Below are 19,206 nucleotides of genomic sequence, written 5' to 3'. Positions count from 1 at the left end.
CATCTTGGCTCTTTCCACAGTTTGGCTATTGTTGGCCAGTGCTTTCTAAAGGCATCTTATACACGAGAGAAGCTGCCAGTGTCCTGCCCAAGTATCTCAGACCCCAATCCATTTCACTGTGCTCCAGACAACTTCTGACTGCAGGGTCCTCAGCTCTGTATCTCAGGACTTTCCCCAGAGGCAGAGAAAACGGCTCTGCCTGTGTGTCTGGCAGTCTTGAAGTCTCTCTGGTGGGAAGTGCCCTGGAATTAAACACTGTTTTCATGCAAGTAGCCCTCAACCAAGCGAGTAGCAGCCAATACAGTCAACTAAGGAGAATTGATCAATATCCATTTTCCCTCCTTCCTCAGCTGGGGTAACTCTGAGGCATGCCTTCTGCATCATTTCCAGAGTTTTCTTATGGGATTAATCTTCTGTTGCCCACCATGGCTTCGTACGGCATGCTACATTGACTCTCTTTCCTCTTTTCTTGACTCCTGTCCATTTCTGATGCGCCCTGCACCTCCTGAAGAAAGTACTTGCACTCACAACTCTGTCTCTTCTTGAGAGCCCCAATTAACACACACACAAAGCCATGTCATTCCATGCGTCCCCACTGGCCCAGGGACTGAGGCCTTCGGCAGCCGTGTCCTGACAGGAGGCCAGCACAGATACAGGCCCTGCGATGCAGGCCACGAGTTCTCTTCCTAACCCCACAGACTTCCTGTATTTGAGACACTCTTTGGAATGCTCAATATTGAAATTACCTCATTATCTCCTCCAAGGCTGGTGGTGATCAATGATATCTGAGAGGGCTAATCTAAGAGACATTGATCATTTAATCCTCTCAGTTCACTGAGTGTTACTCCTGAATCAAGTCTGATCACCAGGAAGCTTAGCTCTCTGTGGGAATGCATTCACTTTATTATGATTTCTTTTCATGTCTTTACTGAGGTAAAATATACAAAGTAACCAGGTGAAGAAAGTTTTTATACCTCTGACAAAATAGCTGTTGAAAAGCTATTCCTTGTGCAACTCAGAGCTCTTTTCAGTAAAGGCTCTTAAGATACATTCCGACCAGAAATACATGCGAAGGGGAAAATTTTTCTCTGCCCATCACTTGGCATGCTTCTTTTCTCTCTCTCTCTTTAAATCAAACAATGAGAACTATTTAAGTCAACGCATTTCCTTTTTTTTTTTCCATGGTATGTGTAAACTCAAAGCGAATTTGGTGCTAAATTTTAAAAATTATATCCCTCTATTTTTTGCTGTATTATATTTTATGTGTTCCAAAAACATTTACCTTTGTGCAACTGTACTTCAGTAAACTATTTAAAAACTTTTAAAAATAAATGTGGTAGATATGATCCATGAATATACTTTAAACCTATGAACAATCAAAATACCGTCTTTGCTACAAAATAGCTTTAGAAGGGAACAAGCAGATGTGAGTAAGGCTTAGCTCAGGATCTGCATTTGGCTCACAGCAAAAAATAAAAAAGGTCGTGTGTGTTCAGAGTTAACACATCAACGATCAACAGGTAACCTCCAAGATCACTGGCTTGCAAAGATATATACACTTATCCATTCAGTCAGTCATAGATTTTGTGTAGCTACCATGTGTGAGGTGCTGTGTTAGGGTTAGGGATAGCTCTCTGAGAACATAGGTGTTGGCTCTGTTCTCATGGAATTTATAATTCAATTGTGTGTGTGTGTGTGTGTGTGTGTGTGTGTGTGTGTGTGAATAGCCTCAATTAAATTCTGCTTCACCTGACCTCCAATGAAAAGTAAAACAGCAACAAAGGGAAATAAGGAAACAGCTTTAGAAACATGATTGTGAATATTTATGCAAATGGGTCTTGATATCTCTGAGGCCGGCACATTGCATGAATCATGGCTTGCGGTAGAGCTGCTCCAGGAAAAAAAAAATACACACAAAACAATGTAACAATGAGTGCAGCCACCCTATCAGCAAGGAACAGGCATTTATGGATTTAGTTTAATGCCAGTTATTCTTTTCATTCTCTTAACAAAACAGACCTGAGAACCCTGTGGTTGTCATCTGTTAATGGCACATGAGGCCTTGACAAGAACCTGAACACCATCGGGTGGCAGCATTTTGGTTATGATGATGCCATCCTGAGGTCATGGCGCAGAGGCGCAGAGGCCCCGATGAAGAAGCATCTCTGTTCTTGGCACTATGTTGCCATGGACTTCAAAGGTGAACGGTCAGTGAAGATCCACAGAACTTGATATCCAAGGGGCAAATGGATGGATCAAACCTTCCTGCCCCCCTCTATCCTTGCCCTAAACCCTCATAAGTCTGACTCCTGGGGGGTAATACACACAGATAGAGTCAATACCACCTACTCTCAGAGTGCAGGTCCCAATATTTGTCTGGTCACAGACTTTCATAGTTAGGGCAGGAACTTTTTAATATGAACTTTATAGCTTATAGCAGTGGTTCTCAAAGTGAGGTCCTGGACCAGCAGCATCACCACTGTTAAAAGTGTTCAGATGCAAGTTCTTGGGCCCCATTCCTGAACTTCTGAGTCAAAAACTCTGAGCCTGGGACTCACTGTGTAAATGGAGCATGTAGGTGATTCTGATACAACCTCAGGCTTGAGAACCACTAGCTCAAGCCCCAGTGTTTTCTGAATTGTTTCCCATGTAGGGTGTTTTAACTTTCTTCTTAACCACCCAGTGCTAGGAAAGCATGTTGGAAAGCGGTTGTATTCCATTTATCCAAACAGCACACAAGCTTGACACCAACAGGATTTTACATAAATAGTTGTGAGCTCTTTTACTGCACACTGAAAACATGCCTCCAGAACCAACTGAGTCAGCCATGCTAGTAGTTCATAAAACGTCCTCGATCAAAGGTCTATCATTTAAAAAGAGAGAGAGAGAAGAAGAGAAAATCAACACAGTGGTCTGACAAGAAAATTTAAATGATAACTCCTGCTTTCATTTAGGATTCTACTAAGTCATGGATCCTCACATATGTAACTAGTGCGGTTCATTGTTTGGAACCAAGTACAGAATCTTACCTTCGTTCCTATTATTTTAATTGTTAATAACTCAGCCCACCATTTCAGCCTACCAAATTATTTTTGATTCCTGAATCTGCTATCAGAAGTATCAACCAGGGGCACCTGGGTGGCTCAGCTGGTTAAGCCTCTGCCTTCAACTCAGGTCATGATCCCAGGGTCCTGGGATTGAGACCCACAGTGGACTCCCTGCTCAGCAGGAGCCTGCTTCTCCCTCTCCCTCTGCCATTCCCCCTCCCCCACCCCCTGCTTGTGCTCTCTGGCTATATCTCTCTGTCAAATAAATAAATAAAATCTTTTAAAAAATGTATCAACCAGAAAAACATACCATCAATACAAATATTTCTGTTCATCATATCTTCATTGATGCCAGTTATAAAATGTAAAGCTCTATGCTAAGGGACAAATGCTGGACCTGCCAATAGAAACCTTCCTCAAGCAGACATTATCCCATGTAAAACTGTATTTCAGTAAAGGTTATGCACACAATCTCGACCAGCATTTGGATGACAGTTTTCACTCTTCCCATAAGTATCATCTGGAGAAGCCCATCAATTCTTAACAATTGGATCATCCTCTATTTTAATGAAGAAGGTTATGGAAAAAGTTAAGATTTTCCCTTCTAGATCAGCTAGAAACAGCTAAACTCACATGACTCTTGAAAAATAATCCCTTCACGTCTTTTGGAATTATTGCCTGAAAACTAAACATTAGAAAAATGAAGTGAGCAGGACTGAATTAAAGTTGTTAAAAAAAAAAAAAGATGCTCAGTTAAATCTGAATTTCAGATAAATAAGAAAAAATAATTTAATATGTCCCAAATATTGCATGAGACATTCTCATGCCAAAAAAAAATACTAAAAAGAACTTTAACATCGTTTACCTTATTTATATGACCTATGCTCTTGATCACTAATCTAGAATGCCTTCCTCCCTTCAACTGGTGAACCCACATGTCTGTCCTCAAGCAAAGCAGCTGTATCCTTCTCACTAAGTGAAATGACTTTTTTCCACAAGTTAGCATGGAATGTAGCAGCAGGCTGGACCATCGCCCCTTTTTCTTCTGTAGACATTTTCTGAACATCCACCCATAGTCAGACTCCACGCTTGACATACAGCAGATGGAGGAGAGCTCCACGTCCCACAGAACTTATACAGCCTCCTTAACTCCCACAACCAAAGGCACCCTTGAATACAGTTCTTGCCTCCACATTGCTTACAAGACTGCCTGACTTTTGTTCAGGCCCAGAGCATCAAGGCTTGAATGCCTGAAGCAATTTGCAAGGTGGGTGTGGCTTCCAATCTTTCCCAGAGCAGATGTGTGGCTTTAGCCCTGTAAAGGATTCTCCACATTTACCAGTGATTGTCACCATTTTTTTTCTTGTTTATCAGACGTGGTTTCAAAATAGAAATTAGTATTATTTTCTAGTTTCCTTCAACTACTTGATGAGAAGATGCTATATTGGGGGAGTCAGATGAATGAGGTTAGGTACACCTTCTAGTGCAGGGAGCGAGGGCAACCTAAGTATAAGTGAGCTTGAAACAGGTTTCCCGAGCAGAGTCACATGCGTAATTACCTAATCACAAGCATCTCTAGAAGATTATTGCCCAGGGGACCTTTGCTGGGAGGAGATGGGGCCTTCTTCGTTTGGAATTTGCTTCGGCAGAGCATTCAGCCTCCTCGGTAATAGAAACGGAACAGAACTGTTTTGTGAGAACCAACAAAACTTGTGCCTGTGGGGAAATGCTAAAGCCAGAGGCCGCATATTACAGTCTTCAGGTAAACTTGAAACCTCAGAATTTTAATCTAATTTAGGAACAGGAGTGATTTATGTCCTCCCTGATAGGCCATCATTTCCCAAAAAGGAAATGGACAGAGGGAGTATTCAGTTCTCATTGCCCCTCTCACCTAGGGTGAATTTGGGCAATGATTTATTTAGGCATTTCCAAAGCTCCATGGCATTAATTTTAAGTGCTCAATTTAAAATGATATGTTTAATGGTATCACTGCTCAGAATCCTAAGAACATCATAACATGTTTATTAAAGGCTAACTATAAACCTCGACTGCAAGGACAGCAATTGGGGAGCTCTTTGTGAAATTATGGCTCTGAAGAGGTTCCTAATTTTAATAAATTATTTATTAAAAATTATATATGTTGGATGTGTGAAAAGGAAATCTATATCTTTGGCCTCTCTATACCAGCTATAAAGTTACTTCAAAATGTAAGACACCCAAATGTGATTCATATTTAACACACCTGTGTTTAATATCATGCCTCTAATTTGCTCAGAAAAGGGCCTGGTGTGCCATGAGTGTGTGTTAAATGTGAGCTATCAATCTATTATGGTATTTAAAAAGATAAGGTGCCAGCCAGACACAAAAGAGAGCACGCCATATGACTGCATTTACATCAAGTGCACAACAGGCCAACTAATGCAAGTCAGAATAGTGTTACCCTTGTGCAACAGGGGCTGGGAGGGCACAGAGAGTTTCTAGGGCTGGCTGTGCTATTTCTCTGGGCACTGGTCACATGTGTGTGCTCAGCTTGTAAAAATTCATCAAGCTGTAGATCTGTGACTTCTGCACTTTATGTATACTTCAGTGAAATGGTGAAAAACACAGTGTCAACCTGATTCAAATTATAACATAAACATTTCTTGAAGGGGATCCAATAATTATAAAAATACACACATAGTGGTTCCAAAAATGGATAATGAAGAGCATCCATACCACCAAAACTCAGAAATCTCTCAGAAAGCAAATGCCTCACGAGCACTGAACAAATATGATGCTGTCTATATCGGTAGTATTCAACCGAGACCGATATTGAGAGAGAACTCTTCCCATTCCAATGTGAGAAACATAGAGGCTTGATCAACAAATAGGAGAGTGGACATTTGAGAAGAGGGCAAGGGGTTTCAGGTAATCTGAGTAACACTGTGTTCATCCCAATTGCCAACCTTTCCAGTGATTTCTCATTAAATGTCAGATACAATAAAAAGTGTAAGCTCTTTATAAATCTTCCATTACTTCAGGATTTAAAAAACAATAAAGAAGTTCAACCATTCACATCTGTGAATTACTAAAACCTGAGGTTTTTAAAACTCTCCTCTTGGACAATTTTTATTTATGTAGGAAGAATCTAATTCTCAAGAAAAGGTCTTAAGATGAATGCAAATGAAAATAACAATATTCCATGGTGATAGTATCTAGAGCTGGTGAGGCTGTGGGGACAAGAACACTTTCAAATACTCTTGGTGGCAGGATGAATTGGTAAGACCTTTGGGAAGGCAATTTGGTAGTATCTGTCGAAATTTTAAATGGGCCTATCTTCAATGCAGCAATACCATTTCTAGAATTCAGTCCTACATTCAATGGGTCTGTGTGAAGACATGTCATATTTGCAATGCCTGTAAGAGTGAAAAACGAGAGACAACCTGGATGCCCATCAATTAGGGAAGTGGCCACTCATCAAAACATCAAAAACCTTAGGTAGATCTCTCTCTCTCTTTCACACACACACACACACACACACATACACACCCCACTATATATATAATTGGAAAAATGGCAGAATAGTACTAACAGTATGATCACATGTTAAAACATATTTTCTTAAAGATTTATTTATTTATTTGACAGAGAGAGAGCACAATCAGGGGGAGGGGCAGAAGCAGGCTCCCTGCTCAGCAGGGAGCCCAACAGGGGTTTCGATCCCAGGACCCCGGGATCGTGACCTGAACTGAAGGTAGATGCTTAACGGACTGAGCCACCCAAGGGCCTCTAAAATGATATTTTTGATGATATCAAATGATATATAGCTTAATAAGCATCTGGACGGAAACACACCAAATTATTAACAGTCGTTACCCCTTCTATGGTACATTGGAAGTGACAGAGTGGAAATTTTCACTTTTTTATTTTTATACTTCCTTGTTGTTATATCTTTTCAAAGAGCGTATACAGTGATTGTAATTACAGAAACTAAGGCAGCTAGAAAGAGAGAAAATGAAAGAATAATTGTTGTTTAAAAAAAAGAAAGAAAATCTATGTCATTCTGGCCCATATCTTCGTTGGAAAAGCACTGACTTGCCCTGTCCTCATGAGGGGTGAATGAAGTAGAAAAGCAACAAAACTTTAACACTAAGGGTATAGCTCTAGAAGCATCTCCCTTGTCTCTGTTGGGACTAGCAACAGGCCCTTGCTTCCTGATTCATGTCATCCCTTCCTTGTTCTCCTTTGGCTTTCTTTGGAAGCTACCGCCACACCCATAGCTGTGGTCTGAGCTAACTCCGATTCCTGTGAGCGCCCGGTAAGAGATACCCCCTTCATAGCTTAACAACATGTCTGCATTTCTCCCAGGCCTCTGCTCTCTTGGCTCATATCAGCTTCTCTGGGTCCATGCCCTCAGGCTCCTGGTGTCACTTTTGAGTTCCAAGGATATACTAAGCCAGCAGCCCATACCTTCCCATTCTTTCCCATAATGCTTCTTCATGCATCAATGAGCTGTAGTGTTGCTATAGGTTTCCCATAGTCCTGTCTTCTTTTCCAGAAAATTCCATGATGGCCATCCTAGCAGAGCTGGCCATTCCCTAGCCTTTTGCTCCAGAGATTCTCCTAACCCCACCCCTAAATAAAACTACTCATTCCCTCCTCTGTACTTCCCCTCTTCTCCCTGCCACCTCTGTCATTTTACCTGGAGCACTGCATTTCACTTCATTGTCTATGCTGTGGGAGAAATCCATTGTCGACAGCTGGATTGAATCCTGATTGCACCATTTACTAACTGTGGTTTCATTTCCTCATCTATAAAATGGGGTCAATTTTAGGATTAACCTCAATGGATTGTTGCAAGGATTAAATTAATAATACAATAAAATCACCTGGTGCCCCTGCATGTAATAAGGACTAATAAATATAAATGATTATTAGAACCACATGTCTCCCTAACTAGACTATGAGCTTATCAGCAATTTTATCTTACAGCCCCAGTACCTAATATAATGACCACTATTTTGAAAAGGCTCAAACATGGTTTATTAAGAATCAATTAGTTCTCTTGATGTTCAGTGACTCATTGTTGCACACAGAGATGTAAAGAACTCCATTAACACTGATCACTCATTCATTGATCATCTGCTGTGTGCTAGGGAGTGTGTTGTGCTGAGAACTGAATGGTGAGTAACCCAGGCATGGTCTCTCACCTACCATCACTCACAGTCCAAACGGGACCCAGAGAAATAACCAGGCAGTGGCAGCACAGTATGGTAAAGGATATTATGGGGAAACTATCAGGCCTTGGAGGGAAGACACTAAAGAATAACTTCTAAACTGAGATTTAAAATTTAAATGGGGGGGAGGTTGCCTGGGTGGCTCAGTTGGCGTCTCTTGGTTTCAGCTCAGGTCATGATCTTGGGGTCCTGGGATCAAGCTCTGTGTCGGGTTCCACATCCAGCAGGGAGTTTGCTTGAGGTTCTCTCTCTCCCTCTGCCTCTCCCCCACCTCTTGCATGCTCTCTCTCTCTCTCAAATAAATAAATCTTTTATATATATATATCTATATATATATATATATAGATATATATATATATATCTATAGAGAGAGAGAGAGAGAGAGAGGAATTTCCCAGGGAAAGAGGAAGGAAAAGTTATTGGAAGAAGGCACAGCCCATGTGAAGACTCCTCACCTGTTCTGGGTCATCTGAATACCAGAATCTTGACTTTTAGTCAGAGTCTCTAATTTCAACTAAGGGGTTTTTTGAACACGGTAGAACATTGGCTGAAAATAGCTCAGATTATACTCTCTCTGGAAGACTGAATTTCCTCAAAATTGCTGCCACCACACATCACATCTCTAATGTTCTGCATGCAATGTGATAGTTATAGTGACATGCCTCTCATCTAGTGGGAGAGACAATGTTCCATCTTGAAACTTCCCATTCTTTCCCATAACGCTTCTTTATGCATCAATGAGCTGCCTGCTGTTGCTATAGGTTTCCCGTAGTCCTGTCTTCTTTTCCAGAAAATTCCATGATGGGCAGTGGAACTTTTCACTGTCTCAATCACTATAAAATGTGGTATTCTAGTAATCTAGTGACCTAGTGATCGTTGCCTTCACTAGTGACCTAGCAAAGACTTCTGGAGAAAGAGTCAAGCCCAAAGCCAAGGATGAGCTTTATAGCACAGGGGAGAAAGTGGAGACATGATTTCTAAGAATATTGTTGAGATCCAAAGTGCAAGTCAGAACAGGCTGAAAGTGGTTGGGGGGGGGCAAGGTTTATTATCCGAATCGGGTGTCCCCATTCAGGACCTCTTAAGAGTCAGGAAAGTAGGAAGTGGAGTGTGAAAATAGGTTAATACCTATAAAGGCATCCTGAAAGGGTCAGCAAACTACGGTCCACTAGCCAGATCTGACCCACAGCCTTTCTTTAAAAAATAAAGTTTTATTGGCACACAGCCTCACCCATTCATTTCCATATTGTCCATGGCTGTTTTTGTACTACAATGGCATGGACTCGAATAGTTGCCCCACAGACCATATGGCCTTCAAAGCCTCTATTATTTACTATCTGACCCTTTATAGAAAAAGTTAGCAACTCTATCCTAGTGGAATGTATCCATTTACCCAAGATAAACTTGTATAGTCTAATTAAAATGTCTTTTTATTTATTTATTTATTTATTTATTTTTACTGTTGTCTGGAATTATACCAACTCTCCTGCTGGTTATCCTGTGTTGATCAGAGGCTCTGGTTGGCAGTTCTGCAAGTCTTTGTTGAATTTTTTAAAATAAGAAAACTCATTATTACCTAACAAAAGGAGTTTGTAGACAGAATGTTCCAACAGATGGATTCCAGGGAGCAAATAGAAAAAAAAAAAAAAAAGTAAGACATGTCCTTGGTGGTAAAAAGCTTAGAGCCACTGAATCAGGAAATTATAGGATTGAAGTAACAGACAGAGACATACCAAGGACAGACACTGGTTTGTCTCATGTAAAGGTTATAAACTCAAGGTCCGTGAGCCATATCTGGCTCTTTGACATGTTTTGTTTCCTTTAATAGAGAGCCAGTGTTTAAATATAATGTGTACATGTTAGCAGGCAGTTCAGGCTAGCTGGCCTGACACCCATTCCTAACTCCCTTTTCCCTGGCCTGGCTTCCACCAGATGGCTGAGTAGGGAAATACCTTCCCAGCCTCCTCTGCAGGTAGGGTGACCAGATGACCTGTCCTAGCCAATGAGATTTAGGCAGAAGTCTCTTAGGCATCTCCAGGGCAAGTGTTGGGTTTCTTGATAAAAAGGCTGGCACTGCCTTTTTCCCTTCTCCCTTCCTTGACTACAGATACCATGTACGGGTTATCTCCAGCTTTTCCTGATTGGGCAACACTGAGTCTCCACTCCCATCTGACAATTATTTGCAGGAACCATGAGCAACTGCCCCCCTTGAAACACTGGCTGTGGGTGCTCTGGGTGGCCACAGTTGCTCTGGGCCATTTCTTTAATTTTATGTTAGCTCTTCTCTCTTGGATAAGGAGCTCAGGAGTTGTTGGGTGTTCCCGAGAGCAAAGAGCCACCCAGAGGATCAGGGTCTCTGGTGAGCTCTGCCCTCTCTCTCCCTCTCAACAAGGGGAATCATAAGGCACTCAGTCTGCACTTCATTGGTGAAGAAAGCTAGGATCTCTTAAGATGATTAAAGGATGAAAAATAGAGACTGCAAAATCCACCCACTTAAGCAATCAGAGTATTATTCTTACACGGTTCTAAAGTCCCATGGGAACTTTTTTTTAAGAAGAAAAGGAATATCTATTTTTTTCAGACATGTATCAGTGTCTCCGAAGTGCTTTAAAAACAAAAATTACCAGCTTTAACGAGGGGGTAATAACAGCACTAAGAACATCTGAGACAGTTCGTCCCTAATAAAATTCTAAATGTTAGCTGGTTCTATTACTCAAAGCTTTCACTCAGCACACACATTATTTATTACATCATTACGCATTCTGAGAAGCTCTGGCCCCGGTGACTTTAAAAGAGGTGGTGCTATTGTACAGGAAACCTCACATTCCATATTGATAACGGTAACTCACTCGCGTTCCTAGAGCTCTCCGGGTTTATCTTAAAAGCTCTAAAAGGAGGCAGATGGTGGCTTTTCTCAAGGTGCTGGGATAACCTCAGGACCCAGTTGACAGCACAGGCTAGGATGTAATGGCTCCAACTACTGAAGTGGTATTGCAGAAACGAAAATCACAAATGCACAGCAGCTGAGAAAAAGCCACTGTGCCACAACAACCTGAGTAAATAGTCTGCTTTGATTTTTTCCCCCTGAAGCCACTCAATTGCTAGATGGGTTCTGTCCTAATTCTAAGCTTGTTGTTGTTGTTTTAAGATTTTATTTTATTTTGAGAGAAAGAGAGAGAGCGTGCATGAGGGAGCACGAGTGGGAGGGGCTGAGGGAGAGAAGGAGAGAATCTCAAGCGGACTCCGTGTTGAGCGCAGAGCCCTTGGAGGGATGAGGTGGGGCTCGATCTCATGACCCTGAGATCATGACCTGAACCAAAACCAAGAGTCTGACACTTAACCGAATGCACCACCCAAGCGCCCCTAAACTTGTTGTTTTTAAATAATGGTGACTTTCATAAACTGGGTGGAGGGGGTGGTGCAGGGTTTTACATTGTTTGTGAAAGAAGGGGGCAGCTACTCTGCATTTTGTTATAAAGCAACCACAGAGAAGGCAAGTCCTTAATCATTATCTTCTGTTTTGCTAAACTTGAGTTTCTAGATTTGTAGGTACCATCTTCTTACAGAAAAATGGTATACACCTAGTTTCCCTAGGAAATAGCTTATTTAATCCTCTATCAACTTTGGGTGAATATAAAAATCTCTGATTCATGACTCGTTGGCCTATTAACAGTTCTTAAACGTTCTGAGAAGTCAGTTTCCTAGATACCAGCATGCCTTGAGTCCAAGGAATAGGAAACCCTGCCTTTAAGTGCAGATTAAGGAACTCTTGTGATCATTCGCGGAGAACAATGGTTGGAACTGCAGAACTACAATCCCAGGAATTTTCTCTTTATCTTCAATCGTAACAAATCATTTCAAATGCAATTAATAAAGACTATAGTCTGTATCATAGAAGCAACAAAGAAGCAACGAAGAAGCAAAGAAGAAAAAAAACCCACAAATATTTATTAAGCGCTTACCCTGTCCATGCTCCAGGCTTTTTCCCACAGTTTCATACATTTATCCCAATGAATTGCCATGGCTAGTGTGCTAAGTAGGTCTTTAAAAGTGTGGAAACTGAGTCTCAAAGTTATAAAGGAGCAAGTGAAACTGTGGTTTATGTGATGTCCCACTAGATCGTCTAGCCTCAAAGGACATGCGAGGGCAGGACTCCATACCATGACATGACTGAGAGTTGCCTTTGCCTGAAACCTTCCAAGAGAGATTTCACTCTTCAAACTGTAGCTTGAAGTGTTCTTGTCCAGCTTCATTCCTTTATAAAGCCTTAAGAACAGCAGCAGCAACAACTACCATCAGGTACTGAACCCTCCCTATAAATCAAATAGGATTCTATGTGTGCTACCTACAGCGGTCCTTACACCTGCTTCTAAATCTGCAGACTCATTCAGGTAACAAATGCTCATTAAACTCCCACCCTGTGCCAGATACTGAGGAGCATGGGGAATGCTCATGGGACAGACATTATTATCCTCTTTTTAAGATTTTTTAAAAGATTTTTTAAAAAGAGAGAGAATGAGATAGAGAGAGAGAGCATGAGAGGGGGAGGGTCAGAGGGAGAAGCAGACTCCCTGCCGAGCAGGGAGCCCGATGCGGGGCTCGATCCCGGGACTCCAGGATCATGACCCGAGCTGAAGGCAGTTGCTTAACCAACTGAGCCACCCAGGCACTCTATTATCCTCTTTTTACATATAAGGAAACAAAAGCTCAAAAAGAAAAACTCCAAATTACGTAGTGTGGCATAGCCTGACTAGTGATTCAACAAAAAGATTTTCTTAGCCTCTTGGGCACATGGCTAGACAAATTTTCCAGCCTCTGTTAGGTCTGGTCCATCTGCACAGGAGTGGCGTTCACGGCTACCGGGCCTGAATCATAAAACCCTCCACGGGCAGTTCTCTTGAGAGCAAGAAATAAACTGCTTGGTAAACTGCTGAGTTTTGGAGGTGTATCTGCTACAGCAGCATGATCTAATACAGAGCTAGCAGAGGGTGAGGCTAAGAATGGGATCCAAACCAGTATGATTCTGGAGCTTGTGTTTTAGGATAGGTGGTAACATTGCTCACCTTCTCTTCTCTGTAATTTGTGTACACGGATCTGAGTTCTACTTCTGGAGGGTGAAATACTTTTCCCATTTCCTCTTCTGGAATGTAATCCTCCAGAGTCCTGAATTCCATTTTCACGTGCCTTCCTTGCCTGTCCCAGTTCCTTATATGACAGAGTTGTGTAGCCAGATAAAATTTAATTTGCCAATAGCCTCTTTCAAGTAAGAGGTGGAAAGACAGTAGGGAAAATCAATGATACTAAAAACCGGTACTTTGAAAAGACAAGACTGACAAATTTTTAGCTAGACCAGCCAAGAAAAAAAAGTGGGGGCAGGAGAAGACACAGATCACCAAAGTGACATTGATGCAGAAAAAGCATTTGATAAAATCCAAACATTAATTCATGATAAAAACTCAATAAACTTGGAACAGAGAAGGAACTTCCCCAACATGATAAGGTACATAAACAAAAACCCCTGCATCTAATGTCATATTTAACAGTATGAATGCTTTCCCTCTCAGAACAGGGCAGTGCTATCCACTTTTGCCGTTTTCACTCACTACTGTGTTGGAGGTTTGAAGCAAAATGGCGGTGGGGGGCGAGAAAGAAAGAAAAGGAAAAGGAAAAACAAGAAGGTATAAAATAGAAAATGGATCCTAATGCTCCTAAGACTTCTGACCCAGGCCAGTGCACAGGGGGCCCTGCAGCAGAGACCTGGCTTTGCCTGCCCAGCATCCTTTCCCTCACCACACCCAGAGACTCACAGTCCAGCTGGGTGACAAACTGACTGTATCTCTGGTGCAGGAGGGGACATTTGACCTTGACCCAGGCCAGGCCCATCAGTTTATTTGGTCTTCTTTAGCCACAGAGCTGATTCATGGAGGTACACACGACTCATGTTGATAAGAGTGAACTTTATTCTAGCAGGGGATAGAGCCTCTCTCCACTGCAGTTGCTGTGAAGATAGAGCTTGAGCTTGAAGCTACAGGAAGCTATCTTGACCATCAAAATGAAACAAAAATAAAACAAAGCAACCCCCCCCCTAAAAAAACCAAAAAGACGGAGAGAATGGAACCAATGTAGAAGAAAGTCAAGCAGAGAGATGAAGATAAAGTCCTAGTAATAGGTAGTATCTGAACTTATATGCCCACCCAGTCAGTCCTGAAGCCAGGATTATTCACGGACTTCTCACATACACAGGCCATGAAATACCCTTTTACTTTGGCCAATTTTATTTGAGTTTCTGGCATTTGCAATGGAAAAAGTCCTGACTAACACAGGATTGTGACCAGACCCAAGTCCCATCCCACCTTGATTTTGACATTAGCCTTTGCAGGATCTCACCATTACCCTTGCAGAATTCACAGACAGTCCTATTATAACCCACCCCCCCGCCACCATCATCATCTGAATCTAAGTCCTAGTAGAACCAGGACTATCTATATTTTGTTTTCCAGCATATCCCCAGTGCCTAACACACAATAGGTAGTCAGTCAATATTTGCTGAATGAATACTAATTTATGGTTGAAGAATCGACCAATGGAGGAATGGTGACCATGGGTAGATCTGTTCAGAATTTTACTAAAGGTTTAAGTTCAGCTTCATGGTCTTTAATTTCCAGAACTTATGTTCTCTATCTTTTTAAAATGTTGACCATGCCCATCTCCTACCCACTCACAACTCTCTTCTCCATGATGTCTCAAAAATTACAGAAACTGTGGCTGAGACTGTAATCACAATGTTCTCTGTGTCCTCTGTGAGATGTAATTCATCTGGTCCTATAGATGTGCACTCGCTTAAATCAATAGGATCCACTTTTATCATCTCAACTAACTTGAACTCCAATTTTCTCCTATTTATATTTTTTCAGCCCTTTTACAAGGTGATTATTTTCTTTGATCATAAAAATGGAGGTGACCTGACCTGCCTGGTTCTGCATTTCCTCTGCCATCTTCCTGGGCACCGTCTGCCAGATGGCAGGTCTGTGCCCAATTGCCTGAGCAAACGTCCTTCCACTCTCTTTGGCTTGTTTCAAACTTGCTGCTGTCAAGAAGCTTTAGGCTCTTGGGCGCCTGGGTGGCTCAGTCGGTTGGGCGACTGCCTTCGGCTCAGGTCATGGTCCTGGAGTCCCGGGATCGAGTCCCACATCGGGCTCCCTGCTCAGCGGGGAGTCTGCGTCTCCCTCTGCCCCTCTTCCCTCTCGTGCTCTCTGTCTCTCATTCTCTCTCTCTCAAATAAATAAATAAAATCTTAAAAAAAAAAAAAGAAGCTTTAGGCTCTTATATTGAACAGTCTGGGCTTTAAAGGACATGCTCAAAGCATGTCCTCAGTTTATTTTATATGCTATCTTTTAAACCAAGTTTACTAAAGAAGTCCATATTTTGTCACAACATGCTTGTTTGGATATATGTTTTCTCTCTCTCCTTTCTCAACTGTCTTGCAGGGTTTTGCAATTATATAATCAGAATTTTCCTTTCAAGAACTTTTATTTCTTTCGTTAGTGTGCTCTGTGTTAGTGTATCTGGTTTTTAAAAATGTCTACATTTTTCTCTGAACTTGACCTGAAATATTCTTTCCCCTAAACCGGGGCAACTGCCTGGCTTCATCCTGCATGCCCTTCTGTTGGACTCACCAATGTGAGACCAGCATGGTCATGTTCTTGCATGGCCCCGTTGACCCACGGTATTGACGGGCCCCTTCATGCAGTTAATGTGGCCTGCTCCTCCCTCTCATTTGTGAGTGTCTTCCTTCCATTTACCTTCTCTGATGACAGCAGTGACATTCAGCCTTCCTTCCTCAGCGACCCCGCTCCCCATAAGTTACCATTAAGTTCTATTGGTTTGGAGACAAAGACCCCTCACTTTTATTTGCTCCCCCCCTTACAATCCTCGGTTTTATAGTGAGAGGCTCTGTGACTGTGGATATAGGAGTTTTCCAGTTTTTAGGTCTTCAAATATTTCCACATATTTCAGTTTGCTACATATTAATCAGAACTACGGTAAACTCAATTTTCTCTAAGGAAAACCCAGATGTGTCACATAAGAATACAGAAATAAAAATTCTATATATTTTGCAACCATCTTCCAGTGGGGAAGATTCTCTCAGTCCCCTGCTTTCTTAATTCATAACTAAAATTGAGAAATATGACAGTCGACTACTTCAACAAATGTAAAAATGCTAACAACATCCCTAGGTATGCCGGCAGCTTTTGTGTGTGTGTATCTATCACAGTGTTTTCTGAGTCTTCCTTTCATTTGAGTCATTTATCCATGAATCTCTTACCTACCATTCGGAGCCCCTTGGAGCCCATGGATTAATTCATTTCTGCATTCCGTAATGCAGCCTGAATGTGGTAACACGTATATGGATGGTGATGAATACGTGCTTCTCCCATGGAACTGAACTTTGGACTCCATACAGAATCAATAGGCTAAAAAGGAATGTGTCATCTGGAGGCATTTAAACATTGCCATCTACATAGAAACATCTGATATATTAAATACGAATTACTTTAAACTACTAATTAAAACAGTCAAAAAGGCTTCTGCTCAGAGATGCTTTGAGCATGTCCTTTAAAGCCCAGACTGTTTTTCCTTCATGTTATCATTCACATGGGCCTTCCTGGTAGTTAATTGGCATTCAAGAAGCCGTGATGTATCAGTTCCCCTCTGATGATCTCCTATGCTCAAAACTGAAAAGCACTGAAACGTGCCCATTTTTTAGAGTGTGTATACCAGAAGGTACCTTAAAGTGGCTCATAAGAACTGAGTGATCCAAGGGAAGAATCAGCTTGACAGGGAGCTATATCACCATGCCATCTGGGACAGAAGAGCATCAAAACTCAGATGAGCCCTTTCTGCAAAAGTGTCACCTTGGAGCAGGTGGCATTCCAGCACCATAGCTCTTGCACCCACCTGAACAAGCCCTCCCATTCTGGAGGGTGTTTTAGATGCTGCACACCCTCTGTCCCCATCATTGACCCAGCAACTGGAAGATTTTTCACCACTGACTGTGGCTCCCCCCCAGGTCCCTGTATTTCAGCAGAGAATAAAACGATCCCCGTGTATATCACTTTGATAAGTTTGTAAAGCACTCTGCCATTTTTGGGCAGGAAGCCGCTAAAGAAAGATACCTTCGTTACAGTTTACAAAACCATTTCCAAAATGTGCTGCTTTGGCCCTTAGAGTCAAGTTCAGAAATAGAAGCCTGTAAAACTTATCCAGAGAACCATTGTCAAAAAAAGACATTCTCCCTGTAATTGGAGGGCACGCTTTAGTCTGTTACATTAGATGATTCTGATATTAAATCTAGATCCTAAGACTATCTTAATTGGCCATAAAAAGGACAATTGAAAACACAGGATTTGATCACTGCACATACAACGCTCGTGCTATAACCACCAAATTAGGCCATTTTGCAGGGAGCATCCAGGCCTGAGTTCTATTTAAGCTCTCTCAGGGTTACATTTCATCATCCAGTTTCAAGAAGGCAAAAGGGTATTAAGTTGATTAGGATTCAGTGAAAGTTGAGACCATGGCACATCGTGCAAATTTAACATTTGCTTCCATCCACCATTCCTGATAACAGAGGGAGAGAAAGACATTTTACACATTTTCTGAGGATTAAAGTTGGACTTGCCCACTGCTCGCGGTGACACCTTTTGGTGTCACTGGATTTAGCGATATTATAAGTAATGAGTTAAACAAATTTGGAGAGTCTGATTAATGAACTAGGGACCATTTTGTACGAGAGAACACTGATGTCTAAATGGAGCGTGTAACTTCCACACTCTCTGCTCCCAGGAGTCGTGGATGCCTGGACCGCCGAGCCCCAACCCCCTCCACACACGGAGAAGCGGACTGCACTTCTGCCCGCCCCAGTTCTGACCAGGCTGCGGGAGAGGAGGCTTGCCTTTAAAAATCATGACAACTTCTGTTTCTTTGCTCTGTTACTTTCAGAAATAAGTACCGGTTGAGGAAGTCAGACTTGTTAACTACTGGTGGGTGCCTGGGTCCTTTTAGAGGGAACAGTACTGGCAAGAATCATGGTCAAGACACTTGCAGGTGATGGGGTTGGAAAAAACGGGCCAATCTTGCTATTGACTGGTTGTGCCACAAGGGACCATTTGCTTAAAATTGCTTAAAAAAGGAACCTTAGGCTCCTCCCCGCCCCCATGGTAAAAGAAGGATGAGTAGTATTTCCCAAAGACGTTGTTGTGAGGGCTACATGGGTTAAGACATTACATGGGGCACACAGTTAGTTCTCGACACATTTTATGCATTATTATTGTTACTAATAAGTGGGCCGTGGTGGGGGACCACACGGGGGATAGTATCACCCATACCAGGCGGAAGCCTGCTCTGGAATCTAGTCTGGATTCTAGCAAAAACTTGCGAAGACATGGGTACAAAGGACGCAGTGGCCAAACCCCTTTCCTGGCATTCCACTCCTGTCTTTGTCCTGACCACATCACTCTTTTTTTCTTCCTTTTTAAAGACTTAGATCTTTTAGAGCAATTTCAGGTTCATAGCATAATTAGGAAGACGGGACAAGATTTCACATATGCCCTCTGCCGCAACACAAGCAGAGTTCCCCCCAATACCCGCTTCCCCCATCCCCAGAGAGGTATGTTTGTTACAGCTGATGAACCTACATCAATACATATAAACACCCAGAGTCCAGAGTTTACGTAAGGTTCACTCTTGGTATTGTACACCGTGTGGGTTTGGACGAATACACAGTGACATGCATCCATCACTGCATCATACAGAGTATTTTCACCGCCCTAAAAATCCCCTGTGCTCTACCCTCTCATCGTTCTCCCCCGACCAACCCCTGGCAACCACTGCTTTTTTTTCACTGTCTCCATAGTTTTGCCTTTTCTGGAATGCCATGTAGT

General features: G+C 42.1%; 1 protein-coding gene across 3 annotated transcripts in view; it reads right to left on the bottom strand.

Moving 5' to 3' along the window:
* The window catches only part of CDH13 (cadherin 13), a 1,106,386-nt gene that overhangs the window by 724,338 nt on the left and 362,842 nt on the right, over nt 1–19,206 (bottom strand). The gene's annotated exons all lie outside the window — the stretch shown is intronic.

Source organism: Callorhinus ursinus, unplaced genomic scaffold (assembly GCF_003265705.2).
Source record: "Callorhinus ursinus isolate GAN/ISIS: 27379988/994484 unplaced genomic scaffold, GSC_fseal_2.0 scaffold46, whole genome shotgun sequence".
NCBI classification, from domain to species: domain Eukaryota; kingdom Metazoa; phylum Chordata; class Mammalia; order Carnivora; family Otariidae; genus Callorhinus; species Callorhinus ursinus.
Note: the sequence above shows the minus strand (reverse complement) of the source record. Positions and strands in the feature narration are given on the sequence as shown.